At 42.0% G+C, this 15,169-nt stretch overlaps 1 protein-coding gene across 1 annotated transcript in view; it reads right to left on the reverse strand.

Annotated features, from left to right (window-relative positions):
- shank1 (SH3 and multiple ankyrin repeat domains 1) overlaps nucleotides 1-10,682 on the reverse strand; it is a 72,931-nt gene extending 62,249 nt beyond the window's left edge. Inside the window, exon 1 of the mRNA XM_068727875.1 lies at nucleotides 10,302-10,682. The gene's annotated coding sequence lies outside the window, so the exon portion shown is untranslated. The remainder of the gene's footprint in view (nucleotides 1-10,301) is intronic.
- Between the last annotated feature and the right edge of the window lie 4,487 nt (nucleotides 10,683-15,169).

Consider the following 15,169-nt stretch of genomic DNA (forward strand, 5'->3'; position numbering starts at 1 on the left):
GAAATCAAAAAGCTTTCATGCTGACAATAAGCCCAAAGACATCTAACCAATGCTGCTTCTCTGATTTCTGAGCATCAAAAGAAACGTTACTGTAGTACAGGAAGAGGATTTAGAGACATGTTGGGGAAAAGCAATAAAACAAATTCCCAGAGGGCTCCCTATATATAGACAACATTAAATTATAGTGAAGATGTGAGTGGGTGTATGAAGCTGCATAAAGACACAAGAAAGAAATGAGCGTGTGAGCTCTTCCTGAGGGGTAAGAGTGACCTCGTAGCCTATTTCCCTGTGGTTCAGAATGGTATTTCTTCAGGCTACCAAACCTTGTCTCACAACACTGTGACTAATACGGTATTTTCCGGTCAAATTATGTTTTCCAGACTATTAAGCTCAGTTTATCAAATATTTGCTTAAAGCAGGGCCAGTAAAATCAGAAAAATTGTAATCAGCACCAGTAATTTATACAGATTTTTCATTCCCTGCTGCCTTTAAGCTTCTATTCTCTTCCTTTTGTGGACTGCATAGGTCAACAGCAATATAAAATTGTCTACAAATGCTACTACAGCGTTGCTGACGTCTCTTGAGCTTTGGCAGTAATAGTATAACATACTGTAAAGGATGTTCTAGTTTTGTTTTTAACCATAAGAGCTAAAATGTCACTGAAATATCTACATGTTAAGCACAAACCTTAACATCAGTTCTCCTCTCGGATGCAAATGAAGTTCAATTTATTCATACTTCATTACACAGGATTAATCAAGTAATCACTTGCCCTGTAAAATGTCTGTAAAAAGTAAAAAAAAATACTCATCTCAGTTTATGAAAACCCAAAGGTCACATCTTCAAATGTCTTTGTTTAGTGCAACCAATTGTCCACTAAATTAGAGAATGTTTGGTGGTTTTGCTTTAAAAATAAACAAACTGAAAGCTCTTTCTGTCGATTGACTACTTGATTAATGTACTAATTGTTTCAGCTCTACCTTATAATAAAGCAGTCTGGTATAAGCACAAACAATATTTCTCTGCATGCAGGTAAGAGGCCACACTGTTTGTTAAAGCCTCTCTATTCTCCACAGAAGAGATGAAGACAGTCAATCAGCTGGGGAGCCAGAGAGCCGAGATCTCATTTAAATAGCCTGCAAATTAACCAACTTTATTCGTCATCGCCACTATATCTCAGTGGAATTGCTCAGAATCTGTATTTGTTTTTCTGCTCGCAGCTACTGTATATGCTGCATGTTTCAGAGCACTGAGTAATATCCTAAATCACACAGACTCATCTCTCTTGTCTGGCTGAAGAGGTGAAGCGGTAGCTCGGCTCAGAGTGGCAGGACCCACTTGCTGATATCTGGGGCTGCACTGAGGGCCAAGTTGGGACTATTAGTTGGCAGCGCATGGGGAGCTCATGAATAAATAAGCCACAATGGGAGTAGCTGGAGGGGAGACTGCCTGAACATACGAGGGGCTGTGAAATATTAAAGGTGGATGCTGTTTCATGGCTGCAGGTGCCAAATGGGAGCCTGACAATGTGACAACCTCCAGGTCGTCCCTTTTTGTTTTCCTCAGGAAGCAAATCACTCGTCCAACATGGTTGACATTCACAGGAGCCTGCTGGATTTCTATTTTGCCTCTCTCCTCAGAACAACCTTTGAAGTCCTGTCAGGAAGCACCAACCGTCAGCAGAGTCGGCGTAGCAATGGAAGTTTTGATCATGACCCGCTGGGAGTTGACCAAAGCTGGGGTTGTGATGAGCGTGCAGCTCCAAAAAAAAATGGTGGTTGGTATTAAACACCTTGAACCAGGAGACAAGACGAGAGCTGTGATTCACACTCACTCATATCTAACAAAATGAGGGAGAGTGAGCAGAGGGCCAAAAAGCAGGACAGAGTGTCATGGTTTTAGAAAGCCTTGTTTGACCGACTAAAGGGAGCTTTTCAGCTCCCTGCGGTTCAGCAGCGGCTGAATCAGCACTTCTTCCAGGAGGGTCTGTGGTTTCACGTTTCAAGGCTTTTGAATAGAAAATCTATTTCCTCAGACAGATACACTATCCCAAATAGACACATCACTTAAATGCTTCTTTCTCCCACTCTATACTTAGCAATTCTTGGGGATGTGGTAATTCTTTACAGACGAAACAAATGCCAGTTGATCGTCAACACTGAGTTAACAATGAAACATGCACATCAGTCAAGATTTGGCACAATGTAGCAGCACATTACTCTCATAAGTGACATTCACACGACAATCACAATGAGCTAGAGTCACAGACAGTGGTGGAAAGTCAGAACATTTACTCAAGTACTTTGTTTAAGTAAAACATGAGTATTTCTATTTCATGCTACTCCATACTTATACTTCCCTACATTTCAAAGGAAAATATTGTACTTTTTACTCCACTACATTTATTTGGCAGCTGTACTCATTGGTTACTTTGCAGTATAAGATAAAATAAGATAAAACTTATTTAAACACCATTAAATAAGTCATTTTCTGCAGTACTTTTACTTTTGATATTTGAAGTAGTCTGCATATGACTCATAATACCATTTAAGAGTAGGATTTTCATTAGTATTTTTACATTGGGGTATTACTACCTTCACTTAAAAGATTTGAGTTCTTCCTCCCCAACTGTTTACAAAGAAGTCACTTGTGTCATGGGACAGCACAGTTTAACTGATGCACGATATCTCCTCAAATCCCTGCTGTCTTGTACAAAAAGCAGGTTCACCTCCTTGTCCTTCATTTGAATAATCCACTGCGGACTTGGCCGCTTTTGATGTGTGACTGTCGCCTGTGTTTCTTGTTATCTGCCCAGAAAGTGAAAGATAAGTAACAAAAGAAGCAGAGCAGAACGACTGCCAGCCACAGATTCAATCAGACTTCATAATCGCCAACCTCAGAGGGGGAAAGCCATCACATGTTCACTGTTTTAATCTAAGATATGGAGGCCAATCAATATGGCTTCACATCAAACGTCTCCTATGGACTATATCTTCTTTGCTATCCATGCGTTCCTCCCTCCATTTCCAGCTTGTGTCTTCTTCTTCTACTCATTCTCCTCCTATAGCTCGCACCGTCAAACTCAATCATTTTCTGATCAGAAGAAGCACGCTTTTCTTCTCCTCCTCTGATGAAACTTTGCAGATATCAGAAGACGACGCGTGTTGTATTGCTGCAAACGTATGCATGTAAGTCTGAGCATGTGAGTGTGTATGGGTGTGTATCTGTGCACATGTCACCATCAGATCCCCCACTCTCTGTCAGCCAATTTCACATCCAGCACTGCCTTACTGTGTGGGAACTCACACTGTCTGATGCCCAGGCGAGCTGGCAGGGTGTACTGTATCTCATATATCACCACCATTCACGCCACCACGGCCCCCTTCCACTGTTACTATAAATACCGCCAGCTGTGCTTCCATTATTAATGCAGCAAGAAGCCCAAACCTTCCCTGGCCCGAACATCGCCGATTCATCATCTCCCATAAACTTTAAAACACCCACTGCTGCCTACTGCTTGTGCAAAATGACACACATAAACAGGCAGATAAGGTGCATGCTCACACACCAACACACACTTCTGTCCATGACAAGTTCATTGGTGGAGGAGGAGGCAAGCGGTGATGGAGAATGAGCATGAAAACCAAAAATAACACATTGTATCTTGATGACAGATCAGTTACTGTTTGAAAAAGACTGCAATGCAATATGGATGCAGAGGGCTGTAGCCCGGAGGAGGTGAATTGAATTAGGCTCTTTTTTCGCTGAGATGCAGTAACAAATTGAGATGTAATACTGTTATTTAAAGAGGTTGCAGAGAGAGAAAGAGAGAGGGGGGGGGGGGGGTAACTAATAAACTGTTTTTGTAATGTCAAAGCTAATCACGTTATAAAATGTAGTCTAAATCAGGGAGACTGCATTTTCCATCAGCTGCAGCTGTTTTCCGACAGGGTTGACGAAAACAAAGACATGCTGCTTGACACCTTTCAATCACAAGTAGCAAACCTGACACCAATTTAGTTTTGCACAAAGCAGCGAGTCACACACAGTGACAGCAACGTCAGCAGAAATCTCAACAACACCACAAAGGTCCTGGACAGTACTGACAAGCTATTTGACATTCATTTTAGCCTATGGACAGCTTTAACTAGTGACTGAAACATCTAAAATCATAATAATTCATTATGGAGCAGGACAGAGAAGCTTTGATTTGCACAATCTTCATGAATATCTATTTGAAACTGCCAAATGAGATCACATACTGACCAAAAAATACTTGACTTCAAGCCATGGCACAATCAGCTTACACAGATCTTACACATTTCACTGTTTGGTTTAATCAAATAAGCTCCTCACAGATAAAAGAACATGAAATGCTTGCTTTGGAAAGATACCCTTGGAACACTGCTCACATCAGGCTGTAATACTGCTCTCACAAATTAAGGATTTCCAGCAAACATACTTGAGCTCACATAAAAAATTGAAATTGAGGTTATCTGTTTTTTTCTTTTTACACATTGGAGTTCATTTTTATCCAGCAAATGAATCATTGCACCACAAAGAGTAATCCTCTTAAAATCATTCAGGGTGTCTTTAAGCGATGAAAACAACATCCAATTTCACTCTTTAGAGTCAACTTTATATATTCAAAGTTGACAAATTCCTTTATTTCCAAGTCGTATTCATCTGAACGCTAAAATAAACAGTGCTTTCAAGAAAGATGTTCCTATCTACTGTCTTTCCGACAGGACCTGAATGCAGCATTAGTTGCTGGGGCTGATGGTTATGCTGCTGCCTTCAGTCATGCACAAACACACACACACACACACAAATTACACCCCACCCTACACTCTGATCATCATCCCGGGCCAGCACTGCTCCGCTGCTGCCATGAATCTGCTGCTGCTAAATATAGCAATCCCACTTTGATGATGCAGCGGTGACTGTAGGGAGAATTCAAAATCCCCACTCTACCCCCCCTCTCCGCCTCTCAATGCTGCAATTAGCCCTAATAAACTGAGAGTAAGTTCATGATGCATGGAGGAGTCTGCCCCTCCCCCCCCTCCTCCTAATTACCATGAATGGGGTCTTTGCAACGGGACAGATGTGATCTGTTTATGAGGAGAAAGTGAGAAAGAGAGAGAGCAACATAGCATTACAGATACAGCAGATACAGTGAGACAGAAATATGGATAGAGTGTGTGTGTGTGTGTGTGGGGGGGGGGGGGGGGGGGTATCCCTATGAAAACCAAAGTCTGGATGGGCATTGTCTACACAGGGACACATACACACACTTACAGACATACCCAACCAAAACACTTTGAGGTGAGCGTTGATATCTGTGCTCTTATAGCAAATACACTGAAAAACACATCATCCACCATGATAACAACTTATTTTAGGATACCATTCGGAATTTGAAATTGCCTTATGGGTAAAATGTATGTTCTGCTACTCCATGACCACAACACAACACTGAATTACTGTTTATTTCCAGCTCACGATAGTAGTAGTGTTGAAAAGTGCTTGGGTACACAGAAAGTGAGGCTTTTGTTTTTTGTCATTTTGTTCAGTTAGTTAGCATGACTTTGGTGATCTCCTGACTTTTCCTCTAGTACCTCCATGAGGTTGACATTTGTGGTTCAGCGTGAAATAACTGCACAACTGTCAGATAGATGAAATTTGGTACAGACATTCACGTCCCCCGCAGAATGCATTCTAATAACGTTGGTGATCTCCTGATTGAGTCTCATAAGGTCATACTTTGGTTTCTGACTGAATACCTGCACAACTATGATATTCCCATAAGCCTCTGCTGTACTTTGTTTTCAGTGCTAATTATCATTGGCTAGAATGCTAACACGATAAACGAAGATAGTGAACATGGTAAACGACTGTGGCATCAGCATGCTAGCATTGTCACTATGAGCATATTAGCATGCTAATGTAGCATTTAGCTCAAAGCACCGCTGTGCGTAAGTACAACCTCACAGAGTCAGAGGAATAGCAGGATATTTTACAGTAACCGTAAAAGTGTCAGGAAACTTCATTGGAAATTATTGAAGCATTACACATTTGTGTGCTGCCGTTGCTATTCTGCCAACATATAAAGTATATAAACAAAATCTATCCGTGATAATGTCAAAGCATAATACTGGCTTCCAATACTGCATATTATTTGCGCTCTAGTTTGCAGAGAAGTGGAAGCTATCATTTGATCTATGGAAATATCAGCACCCACAAACACTCCAAGACAATCTAAACAAAACACATCACAGTATTAATTGAATTTTAAAAGTATATAAACCCTCACAGATTACCATGGGCTATGGGTAATTTTGACCTCATTTAACACACGCAGTTTGAGCACTCTGCAGCTAAACTCAATTCTAGACTTCACCTTCCTTCAAATCAAAGGAGACACATTCAAGGCAGACATTCATTTTCTACATCACGCCAGGTAGAGAAAAATGTCCTGTTAATGACGCAGCCTCTGTCTCCCAAACACTCTGACAGCCTATTAACACCAGACAGAACCATCACTCTGGAATGGTGGAATAGTCGCACACAGTGTAATGATTAATAGAGAGGAAGACATAGCGACTCGCTAAGAGATAAGTGGATGGAGGTAAACGACAGAGGAAAAGAAATAAGGAGAAACAAGTGAAAGGGCAAAGCTGAAGTAGGACAGAGCGCAGGGGAGGCCTGTCTGTCCCAGATCAGTAGTCTTTACCGCCGGCAAGTAAGAGGGAGAAGGAATGAGTGACAAAAAAAGAGAGAAAGGAGTGAGAGCATAAGCGAGATGGCTAAATCTGGAGTTATGATCTACATCTCCCCCTGAGCAGCGTAGCAAATATTGAAAGAAAGTTAAGCTCCACTCCCTGCACTTGGGCAAATATAACATTAGAGTGACTGACAACTATAAAGGCACAAAACCTCAGAGAAAATAAGGCTCTGACGATGGGACTTTGACAAGTAGCAACTGAACAATCAGTCCAAAAGACTCAACATTTACCTTCTTACAATTGGAATAAGACAATTAGTTAGGAATTCCTAAATCAACATGTACCTTCGTCAAGGCCTGTTTTTCCTCGTCCAGACAGGTAAGCTTAGTGTCCTGACTGATCACCACTTGAATGAGAGGCAAGAAAATATGTTGGTCCTCCTGAAGAGGGAACTGCACGGGTAGAAATGTCAGCTGTGTGTTGTGTCCCCTGTGTGTGTAGTGGAAGTAAAGTGTGGCGTTCCATAACACTTTCCGACCAAGAAAGAATTAATGGTATTTCCCTGCTAACGTGGGATGAATTTTAATTCATCTGTTTGGGTGGCAAATCATAGCTGTTTGCTGGACCTTGACTCGATTTCTTTGTGCCACACACCATCTGAAGTACGAACGACATGACAGTCAGTTAATCAACTCTCAACAGCAGCTGCATCAGCTCGTTCAACCAGATCAACTCCAAATTAATTGAGCTCCCAGGGGGTCAAACAAAACAGTACTGGACTCAGCTAAGCTGGGCCGAACCGCTGGACCTTGTCACACGGACAGACTACAGTTTAATGCTGAGTTGTGTTTCTCCTATCATTCAAAGGCTTTAAACTTTATATAAATCTGACCATCCTGATGTCCAGACAATCATCCCCATTGTAGGATTCGATCCTATGGAATTGGTTGTCTGTGTTATTTTAATGGGAAAAATGGAGGCAATCTTAAAATGAATTTAAAACTTTTAATTTAATTGAAATAGAACAACCTCACACATCTGAATCGAGAGAACATGAACAGGAAAAGTCATTTTACTGGATTTTTGTATCCTTATCTAACATATGGAGAACAATACAAAAACAATAATACTAAAGTATGTCAGTCCCTCATTTTCTGGCATATATGACAATCAACTGAGAGAATGTGACAAGCATCACCAACTGGGATTTTTTGTTAGCGACTAAGCTGAACAACCACATGTTGTATCCTAGCTAAGACTTTCTAGCTCTCCCTTTATACTTTTTAATGGTAATACTTGTTTTATTATAAACCCAAAAGCCTAGAAGAGAAACACAGAGGAGCTGGATATTTCCATTTTGACATGAAAAACACTAAAAGTCCTCTCCCCTCAATCTCTCTCTTACACCTGAAATATATATATATATATATATATATATATATATATATATATATAACTATATATATATATATATATAGTCATGCGTAACTGGACTGGCTACTGATGACTGTAAAATGGAGCAGGAAAGGGACTTCCAACAAGGGTTAGCCTGTAGCTAAGAACAAGGGAATGATAACTAGGCCCATAAGTGACCGTTAATACAACACAATGAAAATCATTTAGACAAGATGTAAATAATGCTGGTCTTTCCCTCTATCACAAAACAGTCTCATTTATGTGATAATTAATCACATTACTTTAGCCAAAAATGTATGTTAAAAATAAAGAAAGAAAGTTCTCAAAGGTAAACATAAGCCATACGAGTAAATCAGTAAAAAACCTGTGATTAGTTGTACCTGCATTCCAGCCTCCATCACCCATCTCTGCCTTAGAAACTGCAGAATGGTCAAACACATGTGAATCCTAGTGCAGCTGCTTTTATCCAACGTGTGTTTGGCAGTTGCATATGAGCAAGGGAAGTGCCACTGAAACCGATCTATGGAGAGCTGGCAGCAGTAAGTTGAAGCGACAGCTTGACATCAGAATGTGAAGAGTGTGTTTGAACTTAGAGCACCACTCAAAGCAAAGACTGAGTCATGTATGTTGCACACCAGCACTTAACAGTTATCCATCAAAACAGACTGTACGCTTCTCCAAATCCACCATTAATGGACTGATGGTAGTGTTAGGAGTTTTCACTGTTACAAATTTCCCTCATGGTGTGTAATGGTGGCTGTCCTCTCTGATGATCTGCTCTGCCATCGTCTGCCTCCATGTGCCTGAGGCGACACATACCATATACAGAGCATGAATAGCATGTGCATGTGCGAGTTACTATGACTGTGTGTGTGTGTGTGTGTGTGTGTGTGTGTGTGTGTGTGTGTGGGCGATGTGAAACCGAAGCTGAACACACGGTCACGTCTCTTGCGCTTGAACGCCTCAGACAACAAGTTAATCACAGTTTTACTTTAAATTCTGCTACATTATGCTGAAATCCTCCTCGCCGCTCTGTGCAACACTGCGATACAGAAGCGTGTGTGTAATTATGTGTGCCCTGTAAAGTGACCTGCCATCACCTTCCTGTGGGCTGTGTTCAATAAAGACAAAGGCATCTATAGATAGACTAAACTCAGGTGGAGAGATAATGACAGGGGCAAACTGAACACATGTTCTCTGCTGCCAGGGTGACCCTTTTCCTGTAAGGACAGCTGCTCAAGAGAGAAGACAGCAGTTTGAGCATCCGCTCTCGAAATTCCTCTGCTGTTTAACGCTTGGCAGAACACTTATCTGCTCCTGAGTGTATTATTCCACACCATATTTAATGCTGAGGTGCATCTATGTCCATGTTCGTCCATGCATACCCTGCCTTACACACTACAGTCAATATGTCCGGGTAGCCAAAGTGTGATTTACTGGGTGATTTTATGCACTGGTTACCCTTTTAATGTGAACACTGAGCGGTGAGCCGTTCACCAGACCATCAGAAATGTATGTGGGAGGGATTATCAGTTTGACAGCACGATAAAAAAAACAAGCGCTGACAAGCATCATCACTCATACATCTACATGTCTGTTTTTACTGACGGTGCTGATTCCCTGTCTTGTCTTGTCTTGACTTGTCGTGACGCGTCTACAGATCTGTGTCCTCACAGCTGCCTCCTCTCCCACTTTCTCTCTTATCCCCTCTTCTTGTGCCTCTCTGTAAAGCTGGGAAAGAGTATTCATCTGCTGGCATCAAGGAGGAATCCACTGCCAAACACTGGTTGGTTTGCCTTCCTTGTGTCTGTGCATCTCGAATTCATTCAGAGCTGTCTTGATTTTCATTTCAGTTGTTTATTTAATGCAACTGCTGTATATCTTAATGCAAAGCAGGGATATTACAGCCATGTGAGAGAAGAGTTAATGTGTTACATCAATGCAGTAAACTTGAACATGCAAAACCCCCTGCTGCACACACACACACACACACACACACACACACACACACACACATAGATCCTTTTGACTCCAACACTGTCTCTCCACAAACATTAAATCGTATTCTTCTCTGCTTTGCCATGCACCCCCCTCCATCCACCATGCATGTCTCCTTGAAGGAGGAGAAAACTGAAAAAGCAGAAAAGAAAACATTCTTACTGTCTTCTACAATCCCTGATGAAATACAGAAATCCCTCCTCTGGAAAAAGGGGACAGAAGTAGAAAAGAGAGGAGGGGGAGCCCAGCGGTTGCCAGTTGCAGAGGAATAAGGAGTGAGGAGGGGCGAGCACAAAGATGATGAAGAAGGCTGTGGTTAAAAGGAGAGGGGAAAAGAAAAGACTGCTGCAACAATGAAGACCTTCCTCCTCAACAGCCGCCGCCGCCACGAGAAATCACAAGGTGTCCGGCATGCCGCTGTACGCTGAGGAATGGAGCATTATCCTCGGCTCCCAGCCCGTCCTCCAGCAGCAGCAGCAGCTCTGTAGTAACACTTCTATCCGCTCAGCATTCTCCCCATCCCTCACTCGCTATCCTCCCCTCCTCCTTCCCTTCAGCATGTTCAGAGTCCCTCTCTCTCTCTCTCTCTCTCTCTCTCCTTGTACACTGGTTCGTGGGTTTCTCTCCCTCACCCCTCCCATACCTCTCGCTCTCTTTTGTCCCCCTTCCTCCCTCCATCTCCCTCTCCTCCATCATTACCCGGATACAGGGCATACCCCTCCCTCCCTTTATCTCCCTCCCTCCGTCTCTCTGTCTCTCTCTCTCTTTCTGTGTCTTTGATGTTTTGGAGTTAGTCTCTTAGCTGTTAAAAACTCCATTTTTTCCTTCTCACAGAACTGAGAGCACCATAGAACACAGTGGGATCCACCCAGCGGTGCAGAGATACACACACCAAACACACACACACACACACACACATAAAAGATTGTCCAATGATTACCATGCAATATCAACAACAAAACCACACACATCAATTAGAGCAACATTTGTCATTTGTAACGTATTCCTTCCATAATCCAAAGATTATTTCCAAATCAAAAATACAGAACAGCACAATCTGTAGTGCAGCCAACATGTGTATTCTCTCTCTCACTTTCACACACACACACACACACACACACACACACACACAAATACAGAAATATGAATTAGGAATGAAAGAGATGTGTATAAGTGGAGGAGGGAAGCCACTGCTGCAATGCTTATTACCATACGTAGAGAGGGGTGAGGGAGGGGAGGACTGTGGGTGGAAAGGGAGCCTTCTACTGACGAGCTGAACTGAATAGCAAGTAGAAATCAACTCCATTATACCAATCAGTAATGAGTGAAGCATGTCAAAGTCGCCTCACAGCTTTGATTGTTGGGGATGAGGCTGAAGAGAGGGGGGCGGGGCATCATGTATAGTAACCATGATCACAGAGAAAACATGTTTTTCAGCAGTTATAATCACCCTCTTGTTGCTGAACTAAAAAGTCTGAGCCGGCTCGCTTGACACTCGGTTAGTTAGAAGCTGTTGTGGATCTTAAAGTGAAAAGACCGACCGAAGAGAATACCATCTGCTGGATTTTCTCCCTGGCGGAAAACTGTCTGGTTACAGTTGATGTTGACGAGTGCTACGCTTGTCAAATGTTGATGAAATGTAACTGAATCCATGATGAATGTAAGATGGCAAGTTCTCCAGCTCCTGGTTGTTTCACACTGTTGGAAAATTATTATCATGCCTTGAAAAAAGGCTTCTCCAACACAAACCTTTTGGGATTTATTTTCCCTGTCACAGTGTGTATTTTGATAAACGTGTCTTATAAATCCTGCCTTATTTGATGTATATTCTGCTGAACAATTTCCAGAATTACGCTGGTCTATTTGATCTTGCAGGTCATCCTTTAACTGTGATATAGTAGTTACATTTTTTCTGTTGTGGGATTTTTCTCTCTTCTCAAGAAGGACTATTGCTATAGTTGGGGATCTACTAGATCTCATGCTATGGTGCTGTGTTATGTGTTTTTGCACCATTTGTCGTAGTGTGTTTTCCATTTTCCTGACAAAGACCATGATGGGTTGAAATTTTGCCATTGATTCCAATAAACTTGCACAAGCTTGTAATACTTATAATTCAGGGCTGCAGCTGTTTATTTGTATTGATTTTGTTCTTGATTAATCAACTCATTATTTAGTCAATGAACCATTAAAAAACTGTGTCCAAGAGCCCAAGGTGGTGTCATCAAAAGTATTACTTTATCCATAAACACATTCAATTCACCAAATAGTAGAACAAAGAAACACAGCAGCACTATCACAATCAAGAAGCTGGGTGTTTTTCAATTTTTGCTTGAAAAATCACTGGAGCGGTTAATGGATTAAAAATGAATTATCCGTCAATCGAATAATTGATTCATTGACTAATCGTTGCAGCTCTAGATAACATCTGCTTTCATCTGCACCTGGATTAATACAACCTTGCTAACGAATACCATGGTGGCTGCATGTTTCACACGATTAACATGAGTGAAGCAAAAGCCATGTCATGGCGTCACATCTCCGGTGTGGCGTGCCAGTCTGTGCTACCACTTAAAGGTCACATTGACAGGCAAACCCTGACATCTCCGCTCCGGAGAGTGGTATTAATAATTATAGTTATATTACCATCCGTCACTTTATTGTCTCTCATTAACATTACATCCATCAGCTCCGAGATGGGCATTTAGAAACTGACGTGAATTAGATTAAACCTCACACAGCGGGGGCTGTCCACCTCTTCATTCAGCCAATGACTCATGCGGAGGTAACTTTCTCACACAGTATCAAAAGTATTATACCAACTGGGTTCTTTAAATTGGGTTTGCATTGATTAGTCGGCCTGCATCTGCCAGCACCGCTCCTCTGACTGATTGAGTCTGTGTGAAGCGGAGGTTGTGTTTAACAGGTTTTGTTCATCAGGCTCATGCAGGACCCACAGTATTAATCAGATGAGAGTAAGCAAACAGTTGCAGTAAGCTAAAAAGCATTGCCGGGCTTCATCAAAACCACACAAGCAACTGCGGTTTATACAAGGAGACGGGGGAGTCGCCTTAATAGCAGACAGTCAGACTTAATAAAGAAAGATTGCCATAATAATCATAAGAGCAATATCCCTGCTTGTGCAGTTGACATATTTATTCAGCCCCCTCTGTCAAGACACACAGGGTTTTGTTACAGTCATAATTTACACTAATGCACTGACACCTCAGCCAGTAGCCAGTCATTTGGAGCGTCTGCCATCTGTCACATGGGAAATAATGTACACCTTTCTCTCCTCCCAACGTGTTTCCTCTCTCCTCCCAGCCTAAGCTTGTTTTTCAAGGTTGCAGTCTGTTTGTGTCTCCTTGCGCCTTCGCCACAAGGATGGCTGCTGTACTGCTGATGGTGGTCCAAGCACTCAACAGCAGCAGCAGCAGCAGCACGTCAGCCATTTCACAGGGCTACAGCTACCGTGCAACGCTCATATGGCAGATTATGATCCCGGAGTCCTGAACGTGTTGAAGTGATGTGGCTACATGCGTACAGTTATGGTTTAATGGAATCGTGATGTACACAAGACGAGGAGCAAGACAGGACACTCGATAATGAATAATCAAAAAGGTGGGAAACTAGCAGGGTTAAAATGGTTGGGAAATATTTCAAGTGGCACAAAATGGAAATCTACTGTATTTTGTACAAAGCAACGCTGCATGGAGTAGACACGGTCTAAAGCAGTGGTGGACGGTACATTTATTTGACAGCTGTTACTAACTACATTACAAAGACTTTACTGAAAGACAACACATGAGATCATCAAATACAACACATTCGGCTTCTTTCATGAATTGAAATGTATGAAATATTGTGAGTATGTCTGGAGATGAAGTCTCTGTGATTCTTTTCCCAACAGGACAATAAAGTGAATCTTTTCTTATCTCAAAGGTGAACCCAGTGGTTTCCAACCTTTTCAGCTTGTGACACTTCCCCTATGAACGTCTCTGATGGTGTCATTTTAATAACAGTATCAGGATTAGGATTCTTTGGCTTGCCCCATAGGTGAACCTTTTTTTGTTACCTAGAAACCAACATAAAGGGTTGAATCTAGAGACATCCGTGAAAGGTTTTACAGAGAGCCCTTCTGTGGTTTGATAGTATACCCAGAACCCCCCACCAGAGGATCAATTCAGAACCCTTTCCACCTGAAGGTGCTAACAAGGGCCCATCCAGGGGATTCTACTGAGCAATGGGTCATAATTCTCTCCACATCCCATAGATACTTCTCCACTCTCTCTTTAGCAGATTCCATAGCAACCACAACCAGCATCTTCTAAACCTCATCTAGAGGAGTCAGGGCTGATGTGGTGCTGAGCAACCCACAACAATCATGGTTCACAGTCACTTTTAAAGGGTTGTGTTGGCTCGGAGGATCTTTTAACAGCCATGCTTTCAACAATACTTGAAGACCTATTTCTTCCAAAACAATTTAATTATATAAAATATAAGTTATCAGTCACAGGGGACCTTTTACTGCACATCCAGCACTCGGTGTCTCTTCTACCACTGCTTAAAAAGAAATAAACCTGAAGAAGTCGTGTTTTTATGATTGCAGCAACCGAAGTAGAATCAATGTTTGATTAACGGTCACATAAATCTAATCAGAATAAACCTGTGTGCTCTTTTATTCCTTATTATTTCAGTCCTTTTAAACTGTACTATCTCCAGGACGCCCTCTCCCTGACTACTAAAAGAGATAATCTCTCCCTCTCTCTCCGTCCTCATTATGAGAAAACTGTTATACTTGGCATCAGAACTAACTGCTCGGCTTCTAGTAAGAGCTGCAAAGAAAAGCAGAAGTGGGTCATGTGCTGCAGGAGAGGATTCGAGGGGAAGAACACAAACGCTGGTTGTGTAGAATGAAAGTAAAGGAAGAGAGGAAGGAGGTAACGGCAGGAGCACTAAACCAGGAGGAGGAGCACTCGTCCCGACCTTTGACATCAACCAGATGAATACATGAGAATAAACATTAAAAAGCC

The sequence above is a fragment of the Cebidichthys violaceus genome, unplaced genomic scaffold, assembly GCF_023349555.1.
Source record: "Cebidichthys violaceus isolate CVI_PGR_0920_01 unplaced genomic scaffold, fCebVio1.0.p SCAF_40, whole genome shotgun sequence".
In the NCBI taxonomy this organism is placed as follows: Eukaryota; Metazoa; Chordata; class Actinopteri; order Perciformes; family Stichaeidae; genus Cebidichthys; species Cebidichthys violaceus.